Here is a 25,007-nt window from a genome sequence, read left to right as displayed (position 1 = left end):
GGCGTCCCCCCGAAACCTCTCCCCACCGCGCGGCCTCCCCGGCTTCTCGGAGGCCTCCTCCGCCTCCGCTCACCTGCCCCGACAGGTTCGGCACCTGGAGGAGGGGTGGGAGGCCGCGCCCTGCCCCCAGCCTGGCGGCACCGTCCCCGCGCCCAGGACCCACCGGGCCTCAGAACGGGCGCTGGAGCAGCTTTGGCACCAGTGAGCCCAGGACCCAGGGCTGGCTTCGGCCCGACCTGGCCCACCAGCCTCATTGCAAGGGGACCAGGAGGGTGGCCGCCCCCCGGGGAAGCCCGGCCCCCTGCCTGCCTCAGCCGAGGCGCCACACAAAGGAGAAGCTTAAGTCCACACTTGCAGGTGGGCAGCTTGCCTGGTTTCCAGGAAGTTGTGAGTGGTGGGAACAATGGGGGCGGTGGCCGGTCCCTCTGCAGCTGCGAAGGGCAGGGAAGAGACGGCGTGGCCCCGGGCTCGCCTTACATGTAGGGCCTCCCCCCGCCCCATGCAGGTGCCTGCTCCCGGCCGACCAATCTGCGCTCCTGGCCGCCGACAGGTGTGGCCCCCGGGCTCCCATAGGCCGGCAGGGAGGCAGCTACGTGACGCGGGCGGCGGGGCGGGCGGCAGGCCCCGCACACATTCCTGCCCCCGCCTCACCCGCCGGGGGCCCAGGTTGAACAAAAACCAGGGCAGAGAGCTTCTGCAGGAGCTGCAGCGGGGCGTGGAGCTGGCGGGGGTGGGGGGCCCAGGAGGCCCTGAGGACAGCCTCGCGGGAGGAGGAAGGGGGCAGAGAGGGGTCACACCCGGCACCCTCTCTTTCTGAGGTGGCCCCACAAAGGCCCTCTGCCCCGGACCTGCAGCTTCCCATTAACAAAGCGCAGAGCTGTATCTGCCCCTCACCCCGGGCCCCCAGCCTCAGCCCCGGTGGTTGCTACGCATGGATCCCCGGGAGCCCTTCCCCCATGAGTCCCACAGGCCCATATATTGGGGACCGAGTCTGTGGCAGTCCCAGAAACGCCCCTGTTGAAACCCCTAGACTAGGGGCTCAAGGGGTCCCATGGGGGTCGGAAGGAGCTCAGGGCGGAGGCCCAAGACCCCGTCCAGTGTGGGGAGGTGACCGTCCTGGCCTGGCAGAAGGGCCCGTCTTGAAAGGACAAGCAATTAGCCCGAGCAGCAGCACGGTCCCCAGGGCCAACGCTTTTCCATGACGACTCTAGCAGCTCTGCTGGAGACTTAATGACAAGGGCTTGTCCCCCGACGGCAGGCTCCCCGGTTCCCGCAGCCCTGGACCAGGGCTTTGTGGGGCTTTGTCTTTCTGTCCAGGGACAGTCCTGGCAGGAGGGTGAGTGGCCACAACGAAGGCTTCTGAGGGCCGTGTGACACCAAGGGGCTGCCTCCCAGTCAGCCTTTGTACCCACTGCAGGGGGTGCAGAGGGTACACAGCCCCCCAAAGCGCCTTTGGGCGTGGATCGCTGGGGTCACTATCGGAGAGCATGAAACCTCCCATTGCCCCCTCAAAGCAGGTTCTGAGTCCACTGGCCCCTGGACGTCCCCAAGCCTGTCCCCTCCCCAGCTGAGCTCAGCCTGGCCTCACGCCCCAGAGGGCTATGTGGGGGTGGGGGCACATGGGCAGGCAGGCTCCTCCCAGGCCTCCAGAGGGCAGCTACCCAGGAGCTGGCCTGGTCCCCTGGCCCCAGGGCAGAACTTCTGGAAGCCTGTCCTGGGAGCATTAGTGACCTCTGACCCACCAAACCGCTGACCTCCAGACCCTAGGGCTGTGGAGGGCACACCTGCCCACGCTGATACCCAGCAGGGTGTCTGTTTGTGTGGGGGTGAGACTGAAACACCCCTGGCTGGCGGGCACCTCTGCCTTGGAGAAACTGAGGTGCTGCTCACTAACCCCAAACCTAGACGTGTGCGGTTGGGTGGGAGCAGGAGGTGGGGCCGCTGGCCTTCTTGGGCTGACACCCCGACCTCAGCCTGTCTCCTTCACCCGGTCCCCGAGCATCCTGGGCATGGCAGTGCCGGACTTCAGGCGCTCTCAGGGGGACAAGGAGTGGCCAGAGGGAGCCGCGGGAGCCGAGGGTTGGAACGTGGTGGGGACTGAAGGAGGGACAGTCACGGAAAGTGGTGGCTCTCCACCCCGACCCGTGGAGGAAGAAGTGCCAGACGTCAGTCCCCGCTGAGTTTGGGGACCTGGCGGAGGCTTCCTTTTGCCTTCCTGTTACCATGGTAGCCCCTGGCCTGGCCTGACCACTGATCACAGTGGTGACCACCAGTTCTAACACCACAGCCGCAGACTCAGGAACACCTGGGCCACTGTCGGTCTGTCTGACTCGGCGGTGAAAGCCGGTGGGAGGTTTGATGAGGTGGGGGCTGCAGGGCAGGGCTCTGATGGGCCCTGGGACGCGGAAGACCCCGCCACGTGCTCCTCGCCCACTCTGGGCATTGAGTGCGAACGTGCTGCCCTGGGGAGAGGCTGCCCAGCCGCCCCGGCGTGGTCTCGCAGGCACGGTCCTCGCCCCGGAGTGGAAAGGCCAGGAAGCAGCTGCGCTCGGGCGGTGTGGGTGCTGGCCCCTCAACCCGGGCGGTGGGCCAGGGGTCGAGGTGGCGCGGGCGAGGGGCTGCGCACCGCGGGCCCGTCGAGCCTCTGCGCTGCAGGCAGGGTGGCCCGGACAGGAGTGCCCCTGGCTGACCCTCTGCCCCTGCAGTGACCCCTCGCAGTTCTCCTTGCAGTTTTGCCTGAGTCCCAAGTAGAGTAAAAACGACCCGGTCACCTGTGGAACCTGACACCTACCACCCCATGGGGTGAGACGGCCAAGGAGGAGCTCACACCCCGGGCCCCAACCGAAGGCCTGTCCGCTGGTTTCACCTGCGCCCTGAGTCAGTGCCGCCAGCCCCAGCGGCGCCCCTGGGCCCTTGGGTCCTGTGAGTGCGGCCAAGGGCCGCCTTGGAGGCCCTGAGCGAGGTGCAGCCACTCCTGAGCCGCACGGGCCGTCACCAGCTGTCAGCTGCCGCAGGGTCCCAGTGCCGCCCCCAGCAGAGGCGCTGGGAGGGTAGCTGGGACCCTTGCTGGCCCAGGCCTCTCTGGGGCAGCACCCCCACCCTCAAGGGTGTGTGTGCACAGGGGGTGGGGGTAGAGCCACGGTGAGCGCCAGAGTCCTGAATGGGCAGCTGGGGCCACCCACAGCACGCCAGGCCCACGTCACCCTGCCTGGCGGGCGGCCCCCGTGCTGGCTGCCAGGGTCACTGGAGGAACCAGTGGCTGCCAGACAAAGGCCGGGAGGCCCGCCTGGTGGGTGCAGACGTTTCCATGACAGCAGGAGGGGATGCTGCAGGCAAAATGGGGTTGCCAGAGGCGAGGCGTGGGGTGGCGGCTGTTTGAGGGGGGTGACAAAAGCCACCTCCACACCTGGGGACACAGGAGGCTGGTGGAAGAGCTGGCCTGGCTGGGCTGAGCCACCCTGGGCGGGGCAGGCGGGACAAAGGGCCATTGTGCTGTGGCTGGAGGCAGCTTCCTGCATGGCCGGCAGCCACAGACCGGCAGGGTCGCACACCCTTGGGCTCAGCCTGGAGGCCAGGCTGGTGGGGACACACCTTCCTCTGGGACAGTTTTGGGATGAGGACAGGCTGGAGCCTTTGGGGCTCAACTCAGGGCTGGGTCCTCCCCTGGCCTCCAAGCCAGCCCTGGGGCACACGGGCCCCAGAGACGCTGCCTGCCGGCTGCCCTGGTTTCTCTCCTCCTGCTCTGAGCCTTCCTGAAGCCCTGGCTCCTCTGACTCACCTCCTGGCCTAGCAAAGCAAACACCTGGGGCAGGTGTGGGCGGAGGCTGGGGGCGCGGGCGGGGTGCACTTGAGCAGCTGTCCCTCGGGTCTGTGCCCCCCATCGGGGTGGCAAACGCTGTCACTCACCCTCCTTGGCCCCCCTCCAAGTCGGGGATGTTGCCTTTGCCCACCCAGCCAGCCCTCTCCTAGAACACAGACATACTTCACTCAAGCAACCTGGGAGGGAGGTCCAGCCACAGGCCCGGCAGAGCCAGACCCCAAGTGTGGGGTTTGGACTTGGAGGTTCCACCCAGGACAGGGCCCCGCCACTGGGCACCAGCTCTGCCTGCTGGGGCCTCCCAGAGGTGTCTGTTCGGGTCTTTCGCCGCTCCAAGCTGCAGGATGCAGCAGCGACCCTGGCCCACCCCAACAGGAGGGCTGTGGGGCTGCTGGGCTCCTGAGTGGGGGTGGGGCCGCGGCGCCTGCCCGCAGCCTCACTTCCTGCCCTTGATCCACAGAGCCAGGTGCTTCCCTGCCCAGGCCGCTCCCCCAGGCTGTGCTGACAGGTGAGCCGACCTGGAGCAGGAAGGCGGGCCCTGCTGGAATGAAAGGCTGCACAGAGGGGAAGCGCCGCTGCACCCGTCTTTTGATCTGTCTTTCTACCCCTTCTGTCCCGGCTCTTCCAACCTGACCTGAGGGCTGGAGGACTCTTGGCTGCCCCGAGCTTGGGAGGGAGAGTCCTCACCCAAGGTTGCTCCCCAAGCCCCCCTATCTGGCCTGAAGGCCTGGTCAGATGTGCCCACAAACAGGGTTAAGGTCAGCCCAGCACCAGGGGCCCCTCTCCAGCCCTCTGGGACACATTCTGGCTACCCTTCCCCCCACTTCCTGTCCTGCACCATGCTTCCAGGCCCCCCTACTGTCCCCTCAGCCACCTCACAGGTCCTCCCAACCCCTTGGCAAGCTCCTGCAGCCTGACTTGGCCTTGACCTTGACCCCTTGCACCTGAGACCCACTTGCATCTGTGTCCCTCTTGGGTCGTCTCCCTGAGGGGTGTCACTGGTCACTGCACCCCGGGGAACACTGAGCCAGAGGTCTGAGACCCGGCCAACTTTGCTAAACAAGGGATTCTGCCAGGCCTCTGTTTCCTGATGCTCAGACTGTCCACCTACTTCTCCTCTCATGCCCACCAAGGGCCGCTGCGCCCTCCAGAGCTCCCACAGCTGAGGCCCCAGCTGCCTCCAGGGAGCCACACCCAGTGGCCAGCGCTCGGGCCCCCCAGCCCGGCCTGTGAACAGCTGGGCACTGTGTGCTCCCGGAGCCCCTGCTCTGCTTGCCCACCAGACCCCACGGCACCCTGGCACCACGACGTTGGGAGGCCGGGGAGGACTCACAACACTCCTCCCCGGTGCTCAGAGGTCTCAGCTCAGACTTCCTGCTGGTTCTGGTCGGGAGACTGGGAGTTTCCCAGGGGGGGACCCCACGCTGGTGTCACAGGTCAGCAGACACCCTGGACAGGAACAGACGCCACAGGGCGGGGCAGGGGGGCTCCAGGATTCCTGGTCGGCCAGCGGGCCATGAGTTCCCTGGGGAGACAGGAGTGAGCAGGGGTCCCAAAGCCGAAGGGGGAGGTGCTGCAGGGAGAACGTGGCCCACTGAGCTGCCCCTGTGGTCCTGCTGGGCGGAGGCTCTCTGGGCAGCCCGCTCACTGAGACAGCATGCCCAGCCTTCCTATCAGAGCGCTGACGAGCCAGGTCACGCTGAAACCCAAGGGAAGCTGTGGCCTGAGAGCGAAGGCACACAGTCGCTGAGTCCCAGGGCTCAGATGCGGACGTTGTTCTGAGTACTGGGGACAGAAATGAAAGTGAGGACGTGTGTCTGACTGAACCTCATCCTCACAGAAAGCTGGGAGCCCTGAGGGTTCCACCCCACCCCCCGCAGTGAGAACAGACTGAAAGTGAACTCCATTTCCTGGAAGCAGTCCAGCCTCAGTTCGCGCCACCTGGATCTCCCATGGAACCCGAGGTCAGGGGGTCCCAGACCAGGTAAGACCCAGGTGCCTGGCCAAAGGAAATCATATTGGGAAGGTACCTTCACCACGCAGGCATCAAGTTATTCCTACAGACTTCCAGGCACAATGCCTAGCACACAGCCAGCCCGCGGGAAGCACAAGGACAGAGGACCCCTCGAACAAGGGCCTCAGGGACGGGAGTGAGCAGACACACACCCAAGGTCAGTGACACCTACCACGGCGCTGAAAAACAAGGAAGAAGACACGTTTAGTAGCTTCAGGGAGCTGGAGGGTTTTTTTTAAAACGGATAGAGTAGATTTTGAAAAAGAAGCCAAATGAGCATTTAAACATGAAAACGTGTAATAGCCACCATTAAAACTGGATGGATAGGTTTACTATCAGATTACAAGTAGGTGAAAAGAAAACTGGGCAACTGGAATAGAGGTAAGAAGAATTTGTCCGGGGTAAAGGCTAGAGAGGGAAAAAGAGACATTTGGAAAACACGGAAGGGAGGGAAAGATGTATGTTAAAAATACAGAGGAGCTGGAGGAGGAGAGCACGGGAGGAGTGAGTGCTTGGCAGGGTATTGTGGGAGCACTTTCCACAGCTGCTGAAAGACACCAACGCACACATTCAAGAAGTCCATTGAACCCAGACAGGACAAACGGACAGAAATCACACCTGTCATCAGAGTGAACTCTCCAGAAACACCAAGGACAAAGCTTAAAGGCGGCCAGAGGAGAATGAGCAGGATGGACAGCGAGCGGACTCCCGACGCCTCTGCAGAGGCGACGGACAGAAGACAGCGGAAGGAATGGTTGTCCCAAACAACCGGCCACCGTGTCCCTCTTTGGAGAAGGGTGACATGAGGCCCTGGCCTTTAAAGGTGCAAAGCAAAACCAGGAGAGAAGTTGGGGCAGATCTGCCCACCTGGCAGACCTTTGGGAGGGCAGGCGGAAGGTTCTAGATGCAGAAGGTGGTGAATCTAAATTAATTGTCACTTCACACAAAATGAATAACAAGAGCTCCGGATTTCAAAAATATTTGAAATTAAACCATGAAAGACATCCCGCTGGTGGGAAAACCTCCATTTGGTGACTAAGGTGGAGCTGGCATGATGGGAACGGCACCCCTGGGTCATCCCGAAACCCATCGTCCCCATCAACTAGGGAAAAATGTCACAAACCCAAATCAAGGCACAATCCCAGTGCGCCTGACCAGGCTCATCCAAAATGTCAGGGTCTGAGAAAGCATCCCAGCCCAGAGGAGCCCGAGGAGACAGACTTGACGACTAAATGTCATGTGACCAGGGGTCAAGGAAGGAAATTTGCGGGGACTGTGGACACACGTGGGAGGGTCACGACAGGAACTGGGCATGGGGTCTCAGGAACTGGCCCTACCGCCACCTCTCCGTACACCTGAAACCATTGGAAATAAAAATATAGCTTGGAGTGTCCTGTTGGTGACCTTAGCTGATGTCCCATTGGGGGACCGAGATAGCTCGCTGTGGGCAGAGGATAGGCAGGTGTTCAGGGAAGCTGAGGAAAGAGACAGGGATGGGCAAGGCTGCCAAAGCTGAGCCCAGGCGAGGTGGGACGGAGCTCAGGGAGGGACCGGGGGCCTGGGTGTCAAGCCGTCTCCAACTCCTGGCTGAGGGCGCGAGGGAGGGCTGTGGCCTCGGTCCCCACCCACACCTGCCTCTGTGCTTAAGCTGGGCTGGCTGCTCAGAGCTCCAGTGCCCCTGAGGCCCATGAACCTGCCGGGGACCCCGACCCGGCACTCAACTCTGCCACGTGCTGTCTGTTGGGGCCACTGCAGAGCAGCCTCAACACCTGTCGCCTGCGCGAGGCCAGGCGGGGCGGGCTACTGGGTCCCTGGGGCCAGGCCCCACCCTGGACAGCCCAGGTCGGCTGTGCAGGTGGGCAAGCCCCAGGAGTGGGCCCTGGAGGGGACAGATTTGGGGATCAGGCGGCCATCAGCATCCAGCCAGGGGTCCTGGGAGCCACACTGAACGCACAGGTGTTGCCCGAAGGGGGGCATCAAAAAGCAGATTCTGCCCTGACCGGGGTGGCTCAGTGGGTTGGGCCTTGTCCCGCAAAGCGAAAGGCCGGTGGCGGGGGGTGGGGGTGGGGCACAGGCCTGGGTTGTGGGTTCGGTCCCTGGTCTGAGATGTCCCTCTCTTTCCCCTCCCTTCCCTCTCTCTAAAAATAAATAAGTAAAATCTTTTTTGAGAAAAAGCCGATTCTGACGGAGCAGCTCCCCTCCCCAGGTGTTGCTGGTTTGCCCTAAACACACCTGAGCTGTGAGGTGTGAGGTTCCCGACCAGGGCGCCTCCAGCCCCAGATCGTGGCTGCTGCGCTTCCCCTCCCGGCTAAGGGACCCGTGGGCAGGGCTCCACGCTGGTACAGCCATGTCTCTCCCTCTGGGTGTGGGGCTCGTGCCAACGCTGACGCAGGACGCCAGACCAGCACCCCCCACCCTCACGCCCGCCTGTCCTGTCTTCCACAGTGAGCGGCTGGCTCCCAAGGTCTCCAGACCCTGAGGGACCCCGTCAGCCCTGTCACTGCCCTCCCCAGCACAGACAGGCCAGCCTGCCAGGACATGCTTTCAGTTAACAAAGGAAATGGGTGGTGCCCTGACCGGGGTGGCTCAGTGGGTTGGGCATTATCCTGCAAAACGAAAGGTCGCGGGTTTGATTCCCAGTCAGGGCACCTGCCTGAGTTGCGGGTACAGTCCCCAGTTAGGGCGCACAAGAGGCAACCAATCAACATGTCTCTATCAAAAAAGAATATGGGTTGTTCTTTGCCTGGATTTTATGATGTTTGAGGCATTTTTCAGCTTCCAAAAATGAGCCATTTGTTTTTATTTATTTTCAGATTCCAAATAAAAATCACACTTCATCCCCATTTTGCATTTCTTATTTTTTAAACATGGTCAGGGCTTGTCTCCTCTGCTCCCCGGATTGATTCCAGTCCTGGGGCGGAAACACCACCTCGTCCCCAACCCCTATCCATTTCTCAGACCCCTCAGCAAATCTCAGCCTGGGTCACATCGCCCGAGGCCTGAAGGGACCTGCCCTCTGCCCCCAGGCCTCACATCTGCTCTCCCTCTCCCAGCGGCACAGCCCCTCCCAGAGCTGCGTCTCCCACCCCCTCCCGCCCTGGACTCCCACTCCCGGGGCTCCCTGCACAGCATCCCCAGCCTGGCCCTCTGGGTCAGGGCCAGAGGACAAGGGTTGAGGACCTGAAGCATGAACGTTGGTGCCACTTTGCCTGTATGGAGGCAAAATGACGGCAGAACGTTCACCGTGGAGGACTTCCCACCAGGGCTGCGAGCAGAGCCTCTCCCGTGGGCAGGGCTGCCCAGGCTCCGGTGGCGCGTGGTCAGCAGGCATGCGTCTCCTCCCAGCCCCTCACTCCAGCGGCACCGCCCACGGGGTGGCCGGCGCTCCCGGGCGGCCCAGCAGCAAGCGCAGCAGCAGTTCAGATTTGCGTTCCAAATCAGCCGGGCAGCACATTAGCATCTGCTTTGAGTGAAAATGCTCGGATTCAGGGCCGAGGGGGAGGCTCCCAGAGACTGGAACATGCCCTCCAGCCCCCAGAAAACCCAGAGGCGAGGGCAAGGGTGGGGTGGGCTCCTGGGGAGGCCTTGCCTCCCTCCCTGCCCTGAGTGGAAGCGGAAACCCCCAGGAGGGGCAGGTGCTGGCAGGGTGGGGCTCCCCAGCTGTGCCCCGGGGCTCTGCATTCTCTGTGTCTGGCTCAGCTGCAGTGACCACCTGCTTTGTGGACTCCCCTCTGACCCCTGACCTGCCCTCTCCCGCCACAGCCGAGGCCCGAGACCCCCCTTGGCCTCCCAGAGCCTCAGCGGGGACTCGAGCAGGTGGCAGCCCAGGACAGGCCCGGGGCTCCCACTGCCCTTAATCCAGTGGGCCCCACCTGGCCACACCTTGGCCCAGCACCCTAGTGGTGCCCAGCGCTGGTGGGAGAAGGCAAAGCCTCAGGGGCCATGGGGCCCCCTGACCGCTCAGTCTGGCTCTACCTGACCCTCACCCCTGGCCTTGACCCTGCACCAGCCACACCTGGGGCTTCCCCAGCAGGTGGATGCACTGCTGCCTTTCCAGAAGGTTTCCTGTTGGTTAACCCCTGACCTCCTGGTGCCCCCACCCCATAAGGCTACAGGCCCAGGAGTCCCCCAGTGTCTCCAATGCTGGCAGAAGGAGGAGAGTGAGGAGGTCAGGTGAGGTCAACAAGGTCAAGTGAGGTCAGCAAGGTGACATGGGGTCAGTGAGGTCAGTGAGGTCAGGTGGGGTCATCGGGGAGGTCACTCTGGGTTGTGTGGCCCCTGCTCCATCCCTCCCCTGGGGTCCCACCTGGGGACACCCCTCTGGTCCTGGCTGGTCCCTACAGGGACCTGCCCTCTGTAGACTCTTCTCAAGAGTCCAGCTGGGGAGAAACTGGACGGACAGGGCCTGGAGAGGGGCTTGGTCCAGGGCGAGTCTAGAATGGATTCAGGGTCAGGGTGGGGGTGACCTCAGGGAGGAGGGAGAGCTTAGGGGTGCATGGGGCGGGGTCTTCCTGACTTTCTGGGTGCCCTTTGGGGAGCAGTTGCTGTGAGCTGGGGCAGGGTCCTGGAGCAGCCAGTGGCTGTCTGTGCTGAGGAAGCAAACATCGTGCCCTTGAATTTCCTGCCGTGATGGGGACAGAGAGGCAGCTCCTCAGGGCCTTGGGCAGAGCCAGCTCTGGGGGAGGGGCGTGGGGGGCAGAGGCTCTGGCTCCTGGCTTCCGTGGAGGGTGGGCAAGGAAGGGTCATGGAGCCCAGCTCCTGCCAGAGGAACTCAGAGGCCTCTAGGGGTCAGTGGGCCTTGTGGGAAGTTGTTCTAGAACCAGCCTCCGGTCTGGCCTCCTCTCCCGCCCAGTCTGAGTGGTCTGACAGAGGACGGAGGCAGGAACTTCCAGAAACCCACACTTATCATGCAGCGGGGAGGGGCCACTGGGGGGAGGCTGAGGGAGGCAGCTCTGGCCTGTGCTGGGAGCCCCATGGGGAGGGTCACACGGGGCCGCAGGTGCTGTAGGCACCCCTGGAGGCTGCGAGTCTGATGCAACCTGGTTGTCAGCGCCGTGAGCATCAGCTGGGCCTGCAGCCCTGCGCCCACCTGGGGCCGGGGCCAGCGGGGCTCCTTCTGCACCTGCAGGCCCTCGGGTGGGGTGGCTGAGCTGCTGGCCCCGGCCCAACCGCCCTCCCGGAGCCTCCGCCCCCTGAGGCAGCGAGTTAATGAGGCTGCTGGGTCCTGCTTGTCCCCACCCCCGGGTAATTGGTCTCTGAAGGCAGGAAAGAGTCACCAAGATGCCTGCCCTCCACCCCCCAGGCGGGGCTCCAGAAAATCACCACTTACTTTTTCCACCTGTGGGAGCGTAACTGTGCAGTGGGGCCGTCCCCCCCCGCCCCCCCGGCCCAGAGCGCTTGTTTTCCAGCCACACCCGAGGGCGCACTGGGGAGGGAGCAGCGGGGGGGACCTCAGAAGGGCCCAGAGGCCCGCCGCACCTGGATCTCGGTCAGCCTGGATTGGGAGAAGCCTATTTTGCAAGGATTTTTTTAAAAATTGAGGTGAAATTTACATAACACACAGGTAACTGTTTTAAAGGGAACAATTCAGGGCACTTGGTGCTTCGCTGTGTCTGGTTCCAGATCCCGTCTCCTGTCCCACCCCCAGGGAACACCCACCAGGCCCCCTGCCCCCACCCGGAAAACACCACCCGCCTCTGTCTCCACGGCACGTCCTGTCCCCAGACCTGCACTCCCCCAAGCTGCAGGCCACCATCAGGAGCCCTGCCAGGCCCTCCCTGTGGGTCAGAGGACATACACCATCCAGGCTCACTGTCCAGGCCCGGACCCCCGCAGAAGGCAGCAGAGGGGCCCATGAGGAGAAGGGGACCAGAGGCCAACCAGGGCCAAGGTCAGTGGCTACAGGGTACAAGAGGATGGGGCAGAGGTCAAGGACTGCAGGGCTCCCTGAGAGCAAGGGCTTTGCAGCCCCTCCCCCCACCGTGGATGCATTGGGGCTGGGGCACCCAAGGGGGGATGACACTGCGGGTCAGTGGGGCGGGGGCGGGGCGCTGGGTTGGTGTGGGGAACACGGAGGCGGGTGGGGCTGGAAGGAAAAACTGAGGGTGAAGCTTTGGGCAGAAATCTGTGATCCTCTGGTCAGACATCCGTGGGGTGGAAGCAGGACCCTCCAGTGCGGGGGCCAGAGGATCTGCAAGGCCACCCAGCCCGACCCCACGAGTGTCAGCCACCACCGGAGGCCAGCACCCATGAGAGTCACCGGTTTCAGAGCGGATGGATGAGCACCTGAGCCCCGTGCTGGGCCTGTGTGAGGGGCACCAGAGCTAGGTCCCCAAAACATAGGGTCATCCGACAGAAACCATCAGTCAGCTGGTATTTTTAAAAAGAGGCCGAGAGGTCTGATGGGAAGGTCAAGGCTCTGCTGACCCTCCGTCCCTGGCGGATGAGACTTGGCTTAAAACTGGGGTCGGGGGTTAGGGGAGGTTGGGGGTTGGGGACGAGGGAGCCAGGGCCTGGGGGCACAGGGGCCTGTGCTGTCACACGCTTGTGACCAGGCAGGTCTGGACATGTGCTGACCAGCCACCTGCCTGCTCCGGGCCTGTGGGAGCTCCCTCCCAGGGTCCAGCGTCACTGGGTGGGCTGGGTGGGCAGTAGTTGTGGAAGGGAGAGCCATGGGGAGGGGCCATATTCCTGGGAGTCAGAGACGGCTCAGTGGATGGGGGTGGGGACAGGAGGGGGGAGGTGACACAGCAGCCAGGCCAGCAGGAGGCCAGGCGGGAGCCTGGAGGTCACAGTGACCTTGACCAGGCCAGCAGCAGGAGGGAGGAGCCACGCCGCGGGCTCCAGAGGGAGGCGGGAGGCAGCGAGCAGCTTTGCTGACTGGGAGGCAGCGAAGGGCAGCGGCTGGAGGGTCCCCGGGTCCAGCAGGGTTTTGTTCAGAGGTGGGGCCGCACCTTGGTGCTGTGGGCCAGCGCAGGGGACTGAGGGCCCCAGGGGGCTCCCCTCAGCCAGAGCATGGCACCCCCTGTCCCGGGGTGGCTCTGGCCTGACCACGGTTTGAGAGGAGGCTGGGGCCGGGCAGCCCCTGCAGTGGCAGGTGGGGCCTGGGAACGCGGAGCAGAGAGGGCCCCCTGGGGACCAGGGAAACCCTGACATGGAGGAAGGGGTCCACCCAACAAGGAGCGTCTCCCTGGGTCCCACCCAAGGTGCAGCCAGGGGCCTGCAGAGACTGACCCTGGGGATCACCGGCTGCAGCCCAGGAGGCCAGGCTGTTCAGAGGGGCTGGGGACCCACGGGGAGGCCCCTGTGGGTGCGGTGAGGGTGAGAGAGGCCGGGGAGACCCGGTGAGATGAGGGGGGACCCTTGGCCAGGGCAGCGGGCTGGGGGAGCTGTTTGGGAAACAGGATTTTGAGGATGGGGGTCATATGAGGTAGGATGGGTTCGGAGGAAGGGAAGTCCATGGGCCCTGGGACGGGGCAGGTCCCTTGAGGGGATCAGTGCTCAGCCCTGGACCTGGAGTCCCGAACCCCTGAGGCCTTCAAGGAAGGGAGTGGGGACAGTCAGAGGGGGAATCCCAGGGCTGCTTTGATGACGGTCTGGGTGGGTGTCCTGTCCAGCCAGGTGGAGCAGGTAGGGGGGCTGGTGGTCCCCCAAGTCTGAGAACAGCAGAGGGCCGTCTGGCGCCCTCACCAGTGCAGGGCGGGGCTGCCTCTCCCCCTAGAGGTGGGTGTCTGGTCTGACTAGAGCTTGGAATGTGACCCATTGGGGTGCAGGAGCCTTCACACCCCAAACTAGAGGCTCCTTGTGTCATCCACAGCCCCACCTCATTCCTGCCAGCACCCATAGTGCCCCCGGAGTTGGGTGGGCGCCGGGCCGGGGTCCCAGGGACGTGGGAGCCTCTGCAACCCCTCCCACCCATTCACTCCTGTGCTGACATCATCGGCAGCCACCCTGCCACTGGGGGCCCCTGGATCTGGGCCTCGGCTCCCGCTGGGTGGGGCCTGGGCTGGGTGCTAGACAGACAGTCATCAGGGGCCACAGCTGTAGGGACAAAGCAAGTGGGGCCTGAGCTGGCGGAGGATGGCCGTGCCAGCTTCCGGAACCGTCCGAGCAAAGCGCAGAGCTGCCCTGAAGGTTGAGCCGGGGTGGCAGTCCCGAAGCTGCCCCCACAGGGCAGTGTCACTCAGGAACAGCTCTCAGTGGTCAGGAGGGAGGGGCTGCGGTCAAAGGCAGTTGTACTGTGAGGGCGATAAATACCTCAAAAATTAAACGATAACGCAAGGCGGAGGGACAGAAGCTACCAGGGTCCTAACGCCTGCCGCTGGCTGGGCAGCATGACATCCATGGGAGGTCTCTCACGGACCAGCCTCGACTTATGTTCCCATAAACCCTCCAGAGTCAGAAACACCTTGAATGGAAAGTGCACGTGATACACCTGCCCCGCGAACGGCCCCGCGGAGCCCGGCCTCCCTACACGCGCTCAGAGCGCTCCCGGGAGCTCACGGCTGGGCAGGAGCTGGGGTCCCATAGCATGTCATTGCCTCCCTCTCCGCACCGGACGCAGGGGACACAGGCCGGGGTTTTGCAGATGCGATGAGACGTGAAAACACCAAACACGGTATCCGGACACGCCGGCATGCCGCCACGGCAGAGCGGCGGTGCGGAGCCTGTGACCGTGCGGCCAACAGGAGTGCCAGCGTCCAGAGGGAACCCTTCCACGTCGCGAGCTGGGAAAGGTCCAGCTTCTGGGTGTGGCTTCCACTTTTTCACACCCGGTCCCGGCTGCAGCCACCAGAGGAGGCAAGGCGTCCATGGTGGCCAGGCCCAGTCGCCTGGGGCCTGGGCGGGAGCAGGAGGTGCTGGGGGTGGGGGCCAGGCACTGAACTGCCCGCTGGTCTGAATGCTGAGCCGCACATGAGAGGTGGGGACGGGAGGCGGCCGGCGCCCCTGTGCCCTGCCCGGCTGCCTTTGCTGCCCCTGCCTGAGCCACTGAGGCCGAGAAGCAGACCCGCCCCGCAAGGGTGGTCCTGGGCCTGACACACGGGACCCCTCCCCATTTTCACCGCAACATCCGCACACACTCCTGGTTCCCCTCCCTGGGAGCCCCCAGACGCCGGCCCCTGCTCCTCAGTGGGGCGCAGACCACTCTGGGGCGGGGGGTGCCCCTGGATGGGGATACTGGGGACAACACACCTGTCTTATTAAGTGGGATCCCCGCCCAGGCAGACCTGCAGGCCTGTCCCAGAGGCAGGACGTGGATTTCACCCTGCAGACTCCCAGGACACAGGAGGGCAGAGGGTGCCGCAGTTCACACACAGGGCCCAGGTACGGAGGCCGAGGACACCAGTCCTGCCTCCGGCCCGGCCCTCCAGGCTGAGCCTCAGTTTCCCCACATGCACCAGCCCCTCCCCCGCTCCTCCCCAGCTCTTTCCTATAACAAGGTAGCAGGCAGCCGGGGCAGTGAGAGAGACGGCTGAGCTGCAGCTATGCTGCTTCTGCTTCACCCGACGCACGGCCCGCCTCTGTGAGCACGAAGCTCCTTGGATCTAACGCGGTTCCTGCTTAGACCCCGCTGGCACGAGGCCTGCCCCCCCCACCCCCAGCCGCCGTGACCGCATGCCGGCGGCCACTGCCCAGGTGCCCGGCTGAGCTCCAGGAGTGGCCCTGGCATCTGGCCACCTCCCCAGAGACGCCCGGGAAACTGGGGTTGGCGCGCGGGCTTCAGACCTGCAGGGCCACCCTGCGATCCCCCAGGTGTCCAGAGCCCCAGGAGCCCATATTTTGGCCACTGTCAGCTTGTCCCCTCAAAAACACAGATATAGCCCCATTGTCTCAGACTTTGGGGACCGGCACGTGTTTCCTGGACAGAAAAGGGCACTGACAAACGTCACCCTCTCCCCACCATCACTTACAAAGCAAACAGCGTTTCAACTCCCGTCGGCGGGGAGAATGCGAGCCCTGGATTAAGGGTGATTTCTGTAAATTATACAAGTTCAAACCCAGCTTTCTGGAAAATTCACTTCCTTCCACAGGCCAGGCGGCTCTGGGAGGGCCCACAGGTGGAGGGACTGTCTCAGGGAGGGCTCTCCCTGTCCACACCTGGGCAGGGCTCCTGCAAACCTGGGGGGCCCACAGCCCCTCTCCCTTCCCTCCACCGCCTCCTCCGCTCCTCACTTCTCCCTGCCCACAAATCCAGAGGATGAAGGAAGCTCTGGGAAGCAGTCAGCGAGGGCTTCCTGCAGGAGTCGGCCTGTGGTGGGGAACGCACAGCCCACGCCTGTTCCTGGAGAAGGCGGAAGGCAGGAGGGAGCTGGTGGCTTGCAGCCAGGTGGAGCCGGGGTTGATGGCAGGTCAAGACAGCTCAGCCCTGGTGAGGCCCCAGAAGGCAGGTCGTGTGTTCCTGCTCCTTTGCTCAGGCCTGCCTTCCCTCCGAGGGCCCAGACAGCAGGAAGCAGGAAGGCCGAGGTACCCGCATCTGGGAAACCGGGATGGGGCCAAGCCCTGCAGGCCGTCCTGGGCCCCCAGCTCCAGGGGCACACCTGACTGTGTGCACGGGGCCGTGGTGTGTGACAGAGCGTGTGTGTGTGTGTGTGTGCGTGTGATGGAGTATGTGTGTGTGTGTATGTCTACCAAGCATGAGGAGCGGAGGGAGGGGCTGGCCGAGGGCCCAGAGAGCAGGAAGTGTGGGAGCCCCTGTCCCCTGAGCCCCTCCACATGGGCTGCGCCTGAGAGGGTAGGGGGCCTCAGGAGAGCCCCCCCCACTCCAGCCCCTCCCTTCTATAATGTTCTGGCTGCCTGTTCCGCCCACTCGTGTGGCACAAGACCTTCCTGAACCCTCCTCCAGGGTCAGGGAATTTGAAGCCAAGCCCAGAGGCTGTGCCAGGAGCCTGAGGGGGGCCGGTGGGGGGCCAGTGGGGGCCGGGGGCCCCAGAAGGACCCACAGCTCTGGACACGGGGAAGCCCAGGACCGTGAGGGGGGAGAGAAGGGGAAGTCAGGGACAGCAAAGCCCCTTTCACTGAAGGCCTCAGCCCTTTTCAGGGGACCCTTTCTGAAGACTGATTTGGTCCCAGGACTGAAAGATGGTCCCCAGATAGACCCTGCCCTGCCCCAGTGCCTCTTCTGCCAGCAGGTGCGGAGAAGGGGTGGGCGAGGTGGTGGGTGGGCACGCGAAGCCCCCTCTCCCTCCTATCCCAGCCCATCCCCCCTCCCACCCGCGAGAGGCCCCGCCCCTCCAGGGTGCCTTTGTCTCCTGCGCACCTGGCAGGGGTTCGGGTTTCCTTATGCAAAGCTGGGCTCCCCACCCACTGCACCCTCCCCACCCTCCCTGACGGGTGAGGCGGGACCCAGAGTGAGGCCACCACAAAGCCCCTGCCTGCAGGCTTTGTTAGCTGGAACCCCAAGGAAAGGGCAGGGCTGGGGTCGCTGACAGGTGCGCTGGCTGGGGCGGGGCAGGGCTGAGTGCTGGGAGAAGCGGGTTGCCTGGTGCCTTCCCAGTGCCGACCCCACCCAGCTCACCTGCCAGACCCACAGAGCCCTGTGGCCCAGGGCCCAGGTTCCGGCTTCCTGCCCCCACTGGTCTCCCCCTTCCTGGGGCTCCTGGGCAGGCGAAAGGGTTAAGCGGCTGGGGCCCCACCTTTGTTTGCATATCTGCACCTGCACTCAGATTAACCCTGGGAGTGACGGAGGCTGGTGAGCCCCACCCCGAGGACCGGCCCTCCTGTCTGCTCGCTCCCTCTGCAGCATCAGGGACATCCCCCCAAACCTGCAGCAAAGGCAGGGTCTGCTCACAGCAGAGAGGCTTCAAGCTTTGTATTTGGATTGTACCTGCAGGGAGGTTTCAGGGTGTTTGCCCGGGAGCACCTGGCCTCCCATCTGTGCCCTCCCCACGTTGCTGCCCATGCCAGCCCGGCCCTGCAGGCCCGGGCTGCCCCGTTCCCAGCCCGCCTTCCTGCTACAGGCGGCCACAGCTGCTCTCCACCTGCCAGCCCAGCCCACCCACCTGGGAAGGACGCCAGGGCCTCCTCCCCATCACAAGGGGCCCCCACAGTCCCCCACTCAGCCCCCCAAATACTCGTGTTTGGCCTCTGCTCAGCCCAGAGCCCTCCAGGGCCACTTCCTCCCTCCTGTGGCCCCAGCCCTCCCCATGTTCCTCAGAGCTCTGCCTTCCCTTCGCCAGCTGCCTCCATCCCTGCTCAGCCTTCCCGGGGCACCCCCGTGGGTGGGAGGGTGGCAAGGACGTGGGGCAGCGGGTGCAGATGCGGGGCTGCAGGTGTGGACTCCTACCCCAATTCTGCCTGAGCTCGGGGTGGGCATGGCAGGCCCCACCCCCAGGCTTGAGTGCCCACCATCACCCTTGGGGCCACGGGCCACAAGGACCCACACCCAAGGCCCCCACACTCTGATGGGAGACAGACTTGCTTCCAATGATGGTTCATGGGCCACACAGGACTCGTGCGGGAATGGAAGGCTCTGGACCCATCATGTGGGACAACTGTGTTCGCCAAGCTTGGGAGAAGCCTTCCTTCCTTGGAGACCACCTCCCCACCCGGCCCACGCAGGACATCCTGGGAGGCACTGGGAGTGACAGGAGGTGAGGAACGCTTCCGTGGAAGGGAGGCGCCAATCTGTTCTGGAGTTTGCTGTGAGATGGGGGTGCAGAAGGCCTGGGGGCCCTGGGGGTGCAGCTGCACTGGGGCCCTGGAAGGGGAGGGTGTGCCGGCACCGGGACTCCGCAGCGAGGCGACGTCCGCAGTGCTGTTCACGTTGGGCCCGTTTCTCGCACGCTCCAGCAAAGAGGTGCACATTAGTCAAATCGTGTGTTTGTCTTCTCCAGGAAAAGGAAGCTCAGGATCCAATTCTAGGACATTCCCCTCCCCAGATCACCCACCCACTGGATCAAGCCCCAGAAAGCTCTACACTTCTCAATCAGACCTGGGAAGGAACCCTGATCTGGCCGGAACCAAACGGTCTCACGGAGAGACAGACACCATGGAAATCCCCGAAGTTCCTGCGCGGACCCTGCACAGCAGGCTAGAGGGGAAGAGGTGACAGCTCCATCCCTGGCAGCCCGGGGAGCGGGTTTCTGCCAGAGGGAAGGGCGTCCAGGGTTAATCATAAGGGGAGGGAGTGAAACATTAAACCCAGGACCGTTGGCTGCCTCCCACTGAGGCCTGGGAACCACAGGGAGTGCAGAGCAAACCTCCGACCGACCCTGGGGCGCTTGGCACAGGGGTCTGCTGAGGCCCTGGAGGGAGGCTGCCGCGGGCCCCAGCTCCCGGCTGCACCCGCAGGCCCTGTGGGGGGCAGGTGACACTGTCCACAGGGCACCCTCCCCCTCACAGTGACCCTGCGTGGGAAGGACACCCGACCCAGGCCGCCCACAGGGGTGCAGGGCCGGACCAAGGCCCCCCTCAGTCACCTTGCTGGGCCATGTGCATCTTCCAAGTGCTTCTTCTCTAAGAGGCATGTTTGCTCATTTCTCCTTCATATACATGTGGGCGCCCAGATCCTTCTGAGTGACATGGCAGAGTGGCCACCCAGTGACACTGCATCCTGTCCCTCCTTGGGCAGCGTCCCTGCGTCCGAGACCCCGGGCCCCACTGCGTGTCCCTCCACGACGCAGCCAACCAAGGATCAGAAGCAGCATTTTCGCACTCCTGCCCCGGATTCTCAACCACAGACCCAACCGGCTATGCTGCGCGGCGGGCCGCGTCCTGGGTGCGAAACCCACAGGTGCACAGGGCCGGCCGTGTTCTCAGGAGAAACGGCGGGTGCAAGTGGCCCCACAGCTCAAGCCCGTGGTGTTCCAGCGTCGGTGGCACCTCGTTTCGTAACTACAGATTTTTACTGATGGCTTTGCAGGAATGATGTCAGATGAACTTTCCACCTCTCAACTACTTCTGGTCCCCCCAGATCACCTGCACCCTTCCCTCCGTGGGGGGTGGGCACTGCGCTTACTGCCCTGTTATGAATAAACCGTGTCCCCAGAACTCATAAGTGAAGCCCTGACCCAGTACCTCCCGATGTGACTGTATTTTGAGGTAAGGCCTTGAAAAGGTGACTAAGTTAAAATAGTGCCAATAAGTTGGGTCATTGTCCAGTCTGACTCTGTCCTTGTAGAGACAGGAGAGCCAGGACCAGACACGCGGAGGAAAGGCCACAGGGAGAGGGGCCTGGGAGAGACCGTTCTGCCGGCACGGGGCTCTCGGGCTTCCAGCTTCCAGGACCTGGAGGAAATAAATGTCCACCGTTCTAGCCCCCTCCCCAGGATGGCCTTCAGCCTATGAGCCCTCACGGGAATGAGGGACCCCGGGAGTCTGCTTTACAGAGGCCTCTGATTCCAGCCCAGGTGAGGGCCCTGCCACATCGGTGCCTCCGCTGCATCCCGAGTGCCACCTCCCCTCCAGGGAGGTCAGGTGCCAGCAGGCCCCTGGCAGACACACAGCTCCCTGTCCAGGGCCCTCAGCTCCCCGGGGAGTGGTCGCCCTCTCGGTGGTGACAGCACTGGCAGGGCAGCTCCACCTGCTCCCCTGGCCCCGCCCTACACCCCCAGGGCCTGGGCTGTCTCCTGAGAGGCCCACCTCAGTGCACCTGGCACATGGGGATGTCCCCATGTCCCTGCCGTCCCTGGGGGCTGGTGTCTCCACCCACTCGCAGTCCTCGCCCACCTCACCACGAGGATCCTGTCTGTTCTCGATGACCTATAAGAGCTCTTGACACAAATTGACTTTAACCACTTGTCACCTGCATTTAACTCGTTTCTCAAATCAATGATTTTTCTGCTGAGTTTGCTTATGGAATGTTTTTCATTATGGAAGTTTTAACTTTGATACAGTCAATGTTACTATAAGGGAATACGGAAATATATACACATATAAAATTACTGTGCTTTTCCAGACAGTCTGTGCAAGGAGAAAAGTTTTTTTAAACCTCATTATTAATATCCTCAAAGAGATAAGAGAAAACATCGTGACCGCAGAAGAAGACTCGAATATTGTAGATATAACTGTTTGGAGAACAATGGTGACTTGGAAATCCACGTGGCGGCTGAAGTGAAAAGCTCCGTGGAAGACATGGGAACCAGAGTCAAGGCACCTCCGTGAGAGCAAATCGAAAGACCAGGAAAAGGAAGCAGGAAAAGTCGTTAAGAGACCAGTCTGAGGTCAAAGATTCTGATGATATTTACTGCAGACAGAACAGAGAAAGGAGGGAGGATATAAAAATTAATAATCAAGAAAGTTTCCTGGAACTAAAGGGCAGGAACGTCCACTGGGACCTAGCAAAGGGGATGCAAATAACCCACACGAAGGTTATTTTCATGAACGGTCAGAACACAGGACAAAAAGAAGGCTCTAGAAACTTCCGGAAGAAGAGCAAGCATGCCAGAGAGCAGGAGTGAGCATGACCTCACAGCACCGGAGGCTGGGGGACACGGGGATGGTTCAGGATGCAAGGGAGCAGGCGGCAGGCAACTGGGCCCGTGCCTGCACCCCTACACAGGCCCCTCGGGGCGAGAGAGGGAAGATCTTTTAAAGCCACGTGCCCACCACGAAGTCATGGAGAATGTGCTCCCAGCAAACGAGAAGGAAACCAAGGAATAATAGGAAGACGGGTCCAGGGAGGTCCGCCTGGGAACCTTCCAGATGAAGGCCAGGACGGTCTGCGGCCCAGCCCTGTGCAGCCCCTGCCGGAGGCTCACCCAGGACAGGGAGGCTCAGGCTCCCGCTGGGGCCCCACAGACGCCCCCTGTGTTTCAGTGCGAGCCTCTGGCTAGATTCTGAGGATGGATCGGTCCTGAGTTCGGAGAAAGCTCAGCAAGCGTGGAAATAGAAAGGTGATCATTAACTCTGCAAAACCACACATGGGCAGCTGGGCCAGTGACCACGGCCCGCCACCGGCCGGGTGCGAACACGCATGCAGAGCCAATGAAAATGAACATGCAACTTTGGGGGAATGCAGGGGGCCCACGTGTGCATGTGAGGAAGCGAACGCCGGCAGCTTCCTTGGGGGGAATCAGTGACTCCCGACACAGAAGCTGCTCTTGGACGGTGTTGCCCCATAAACTGGGTAAACAGCACAGTCGTCTGCACAGACTGGGGGGCTGGGGGGCGGCATGGGGGGAGGCTCTTTGTCTGACTCTGACCCTACACACAGGTATAACTGATGAAGCATGAAATTAAAACCTACTCTGTGCGGCCTCATCCTCTGAGACCTGGGGGTCACTCAGTCATCTTGGCCTGACCTGGGATCAAAGGTCGGCGAGCACTGGCCATGAATCTCTGTTCTCATTGTTCCCCGGGTCGGCGGTGTGCACCTCCCAGCTCCTCTGCAGTACCCGACCTGCTCCCAGTCCCCACCTCCCTTTCCTGCTGTGACAGCATCCATTTTCCCGGGATTTCCCACCATGGGGCCCCACCCCACCCGTGCCCACCTTCCTGGTCCTGCAGGTCTCCATGGCGACATGCCTGTTTTGCCCTGTGGCCACTCCAGACCAGGCTCCCTGTGGAGCTGTCCACGCCCTAGGCCCCCGCCTTCCCCGTGACACCCTGGCTCCTGAGTCTGGGAAGGACTGAATTTCAGCCTTGGGGCTGGAAGCCGGTGCCTCTCTAGCTGATGAGGAGTTCTGTGCACACTAACAGGGGTTCACAGCACACATGTGTCTGGCTTCATGGAAAACTTTTCCTGGCAAGAGCTTTCTGGCATTGCTGTGTCCGGGAAACATCCACCAAGGCACCCCGGCCTGTCCCTTCTTCCCGGGCCCAGGACGGGCGGTGCCCTCTGACCCTGCTGGGTCATCATTAGGTCCCGGGAGCAGTTGAGGGCCTTAGCAATTGCCTTCCCTACAGAAGGCGCAACAACACCAGTACCGGCTGCTGTCTGACTCCAAGACCCCAGCCGCCATGTCACATACTCAATAAACCATCTTGTTCAACCACAGCAAAAACAGCAGCAAAGGAAACACCCGCACACGCCATGGAGGGCCGAACCCCCAGCTTCCCCTGGGGAGGCTGGGACCCCCGGGCAGCCGGCCCCGGGCCAGCCCCGCTTTCCCAGCTACCTCAGACACCCCTGAACGTGTGCTGAGGAGGCGGTTGCCACTGCCCCCCAACCAAGAGCAGAACCCGGCTTTCTGTGAGACCCTCCAGAAGACCTCGAGGCTGACTGGGGCCCAGCCCCTGTGCTCCCCGCTGGGGAGCCCGAAGTCCCAGCGCTACCAGCAGCACCCAGACAACCCAGAGGCGCCGCAGCTCAGCAGAAAAGCTTCAGGATGGGGGCGGGGGTGGGGAGGCGCCCGCAGACCCCACCGTACTGACTGCTTCCTGAGCTCCCGTCCGCCCCAGACCTACCTGGTCCCGGGAGGACGGTGCTGGCTGCGGCCACGAGGCTCCCCGGGCGGCGTTATCGGCCTGGCGAGCTGCGAAAGGCGGTGGAAACCTTTGCCTGGTACAACCGGCCTCCGCAGCACAGCCCAGGAATGTCGTGTTGAATAATTTTTAACTTCTGCTCTGAGAGAAAACCAGGTTTGTGTATCGCGTCTGTCTACACAGGAATGCCTAGGGCTTTCCGTAGAAGCAAACACGTCAGTAACAGCAAGGAAAGCTGTCCTGGAGGAAAAAGAGGGAAAAGAACCGAAGAAAGTGGCCGCAGGGACTGGGCCGGTCTTACCTCCCTGCTGGAGGGCATCCAGCGGGTCTCAGGTGGGGCGTCCACCCCCCACCCCCGCGCAGGCCTGCGCAATGCCCCCCACACCCGTGGGTGGTCCTGTCTCATCCCGGCTCCAGCCGTGACCCCAAAGCTGGATGAGGCTGAGGCCGCGTGGAGCTCCAGGGGTCCTGTGACCTTGACAGTTGGGGAGGGGACCTCCTGGCCAGCCCTGCCCTGAGTGACTGCCCCACAGTGTGCTGGGTGAGGCAAAGCCCGAAACCAGTTTTCCTTTAAAAAGACCTTGAGGTTCTCGAGCTCTGGGTCAGGCGTGGCCTCCGCTCACGGAGCCACATGGGAGGGCTCTGGGTCACCCCAGGAGTGGCGTCATCACCGCAGAGGACAGGGTCCAGGCAGCTGGCCGTGGCTGCTGTCAGCCCAGCTACGGCCCCATGTGGGCGTGGCTTGGCACCAGGGGTGAGCAGGGGTCTCTCAAGATGTCACAGAGAGGTGACTGAGAAAAGGGAAACGGGCCCAACCCCAGCGAGGCCGCAAGGCCAGCGCGGCCTGTTGAGGTGTCAGGCACCTGCGCCCCGGCCCCGTGGCCCGTCCACACTGGGTCCCTCAGCCTAAGCACACGAGCGCTCTGGTGGTGGAAGGGCCACTCCCGTGACAGTGAGTGGGCTGGGCTGCATCCCCACGAGGCTCAGGTTCTCTTCTTCCAGGACATTCTCACTTGTAGCCGTTGCTCACGTCCTCGTCTGCGGCAGGTGGGCGTCACGTGCTGGACAGCAGGCTTCCAACCAGACCGGACAGCCTCCCCGGCCCCTGCCTGTGTTCCCCGTGCCAGGGCATCACGAGGCCGCCTGGGAACATGAGGGACTGTCGGTGGCGTCCTTGCAGTGACTGCAGGTGTGTCGGTGTGTAAGAGGTCAGCTCCAGCAGCATTTCAACGCCGTCCTCAGGAACGAGGGTCCGGGCGAAGGGAACGGGTAGCGTTTCAGAAAACCGCCAGCACCTGCGGGGAGCGGGGAACACGTGGCAGGAAAGAAGCTGACTGTGCCCAATCGACTTCCCACGCTCTTGTGGGCGCCTCTCTTCATGGGGATGCCCCTGGGAGGCTGCATTCGGGAAAGCGTCAGACACGCAGAGTCACAGACACACAAACCAAAGCAGCGTGAGGTCAAGTTTATTCTGATGGTTGCACGGCCCTGGGTGCCAGCCTCCCTGTTAGAAAGAGGCAAGAAGCACAGACTGAACTGGCGCGCCCTGGGGCACACGCTTCCTGCCGTCACAGACCAGCAGCCTTTTCGGGGGTGCTATCGCCGCTGCCTCAGGGAACAAAACCGGGGGCAGAGGAGCAGAGAGACCCCCGCCGCCCCGGGATGGTGTCCGTGAGCTCCAACCAGGGGAGGGTGTTACCAGGCACCGAGGCAGCAAAGGGCACCGACCAGGGCTCGTGAGATGAGGTGGCTTTAGTCTGGGGGCAACTTGTGGACAAGGAAAAGGTGGGGTGGGTTCTTGGGGAAGTGTCC

General features: G+C 63.0%; 1 long non-coding RNA gene across 1 annotated transcript; it reads right to left on the bottom strand.

Annotated features, from left to right (window-relative positions):
• Positions 1-11,273: 11,273 nt before the first annotated feature.
• On the bottom strand, positions 11,274-23,530 carry LOC150014025 (uncharacterized). Its single transcript, XR_016509611.1, has 3 exons — positions 23,178-23,530; positions 11,526-11,729; positions 11,274-11,325 (listed from the first exon to the last, which is right to left on the bottom strand). It is a non-coding gene; the product is annotated as an uncharacterized LOC150014025 (long non-coding RNA).
• Between the last annotated feature and the right edge of the window lie 1,477 nt (positions 23,531-25,007).

This window comes from Furipterus horrens, unplaced genomic scaffold (assembly GCF_987537825.1).
Source record: "Furipterus horrens unplaced genomic scaffold, mFurHor1.1.pri manual_scaffold_3, whole genome shotgun sequence".
Classification (NCBI taxonomy): Eukaryota; Metazoa; Chordata; class Mammalia; order Chiroptera; family Furipteridae; genus Furipterus; species Furipterus horrens.
The sequence above is the reverse complement of the archived record's forward strand: the minus strand, read 5'-3'. Positions and strand labels throughout refer to the sequence as shown.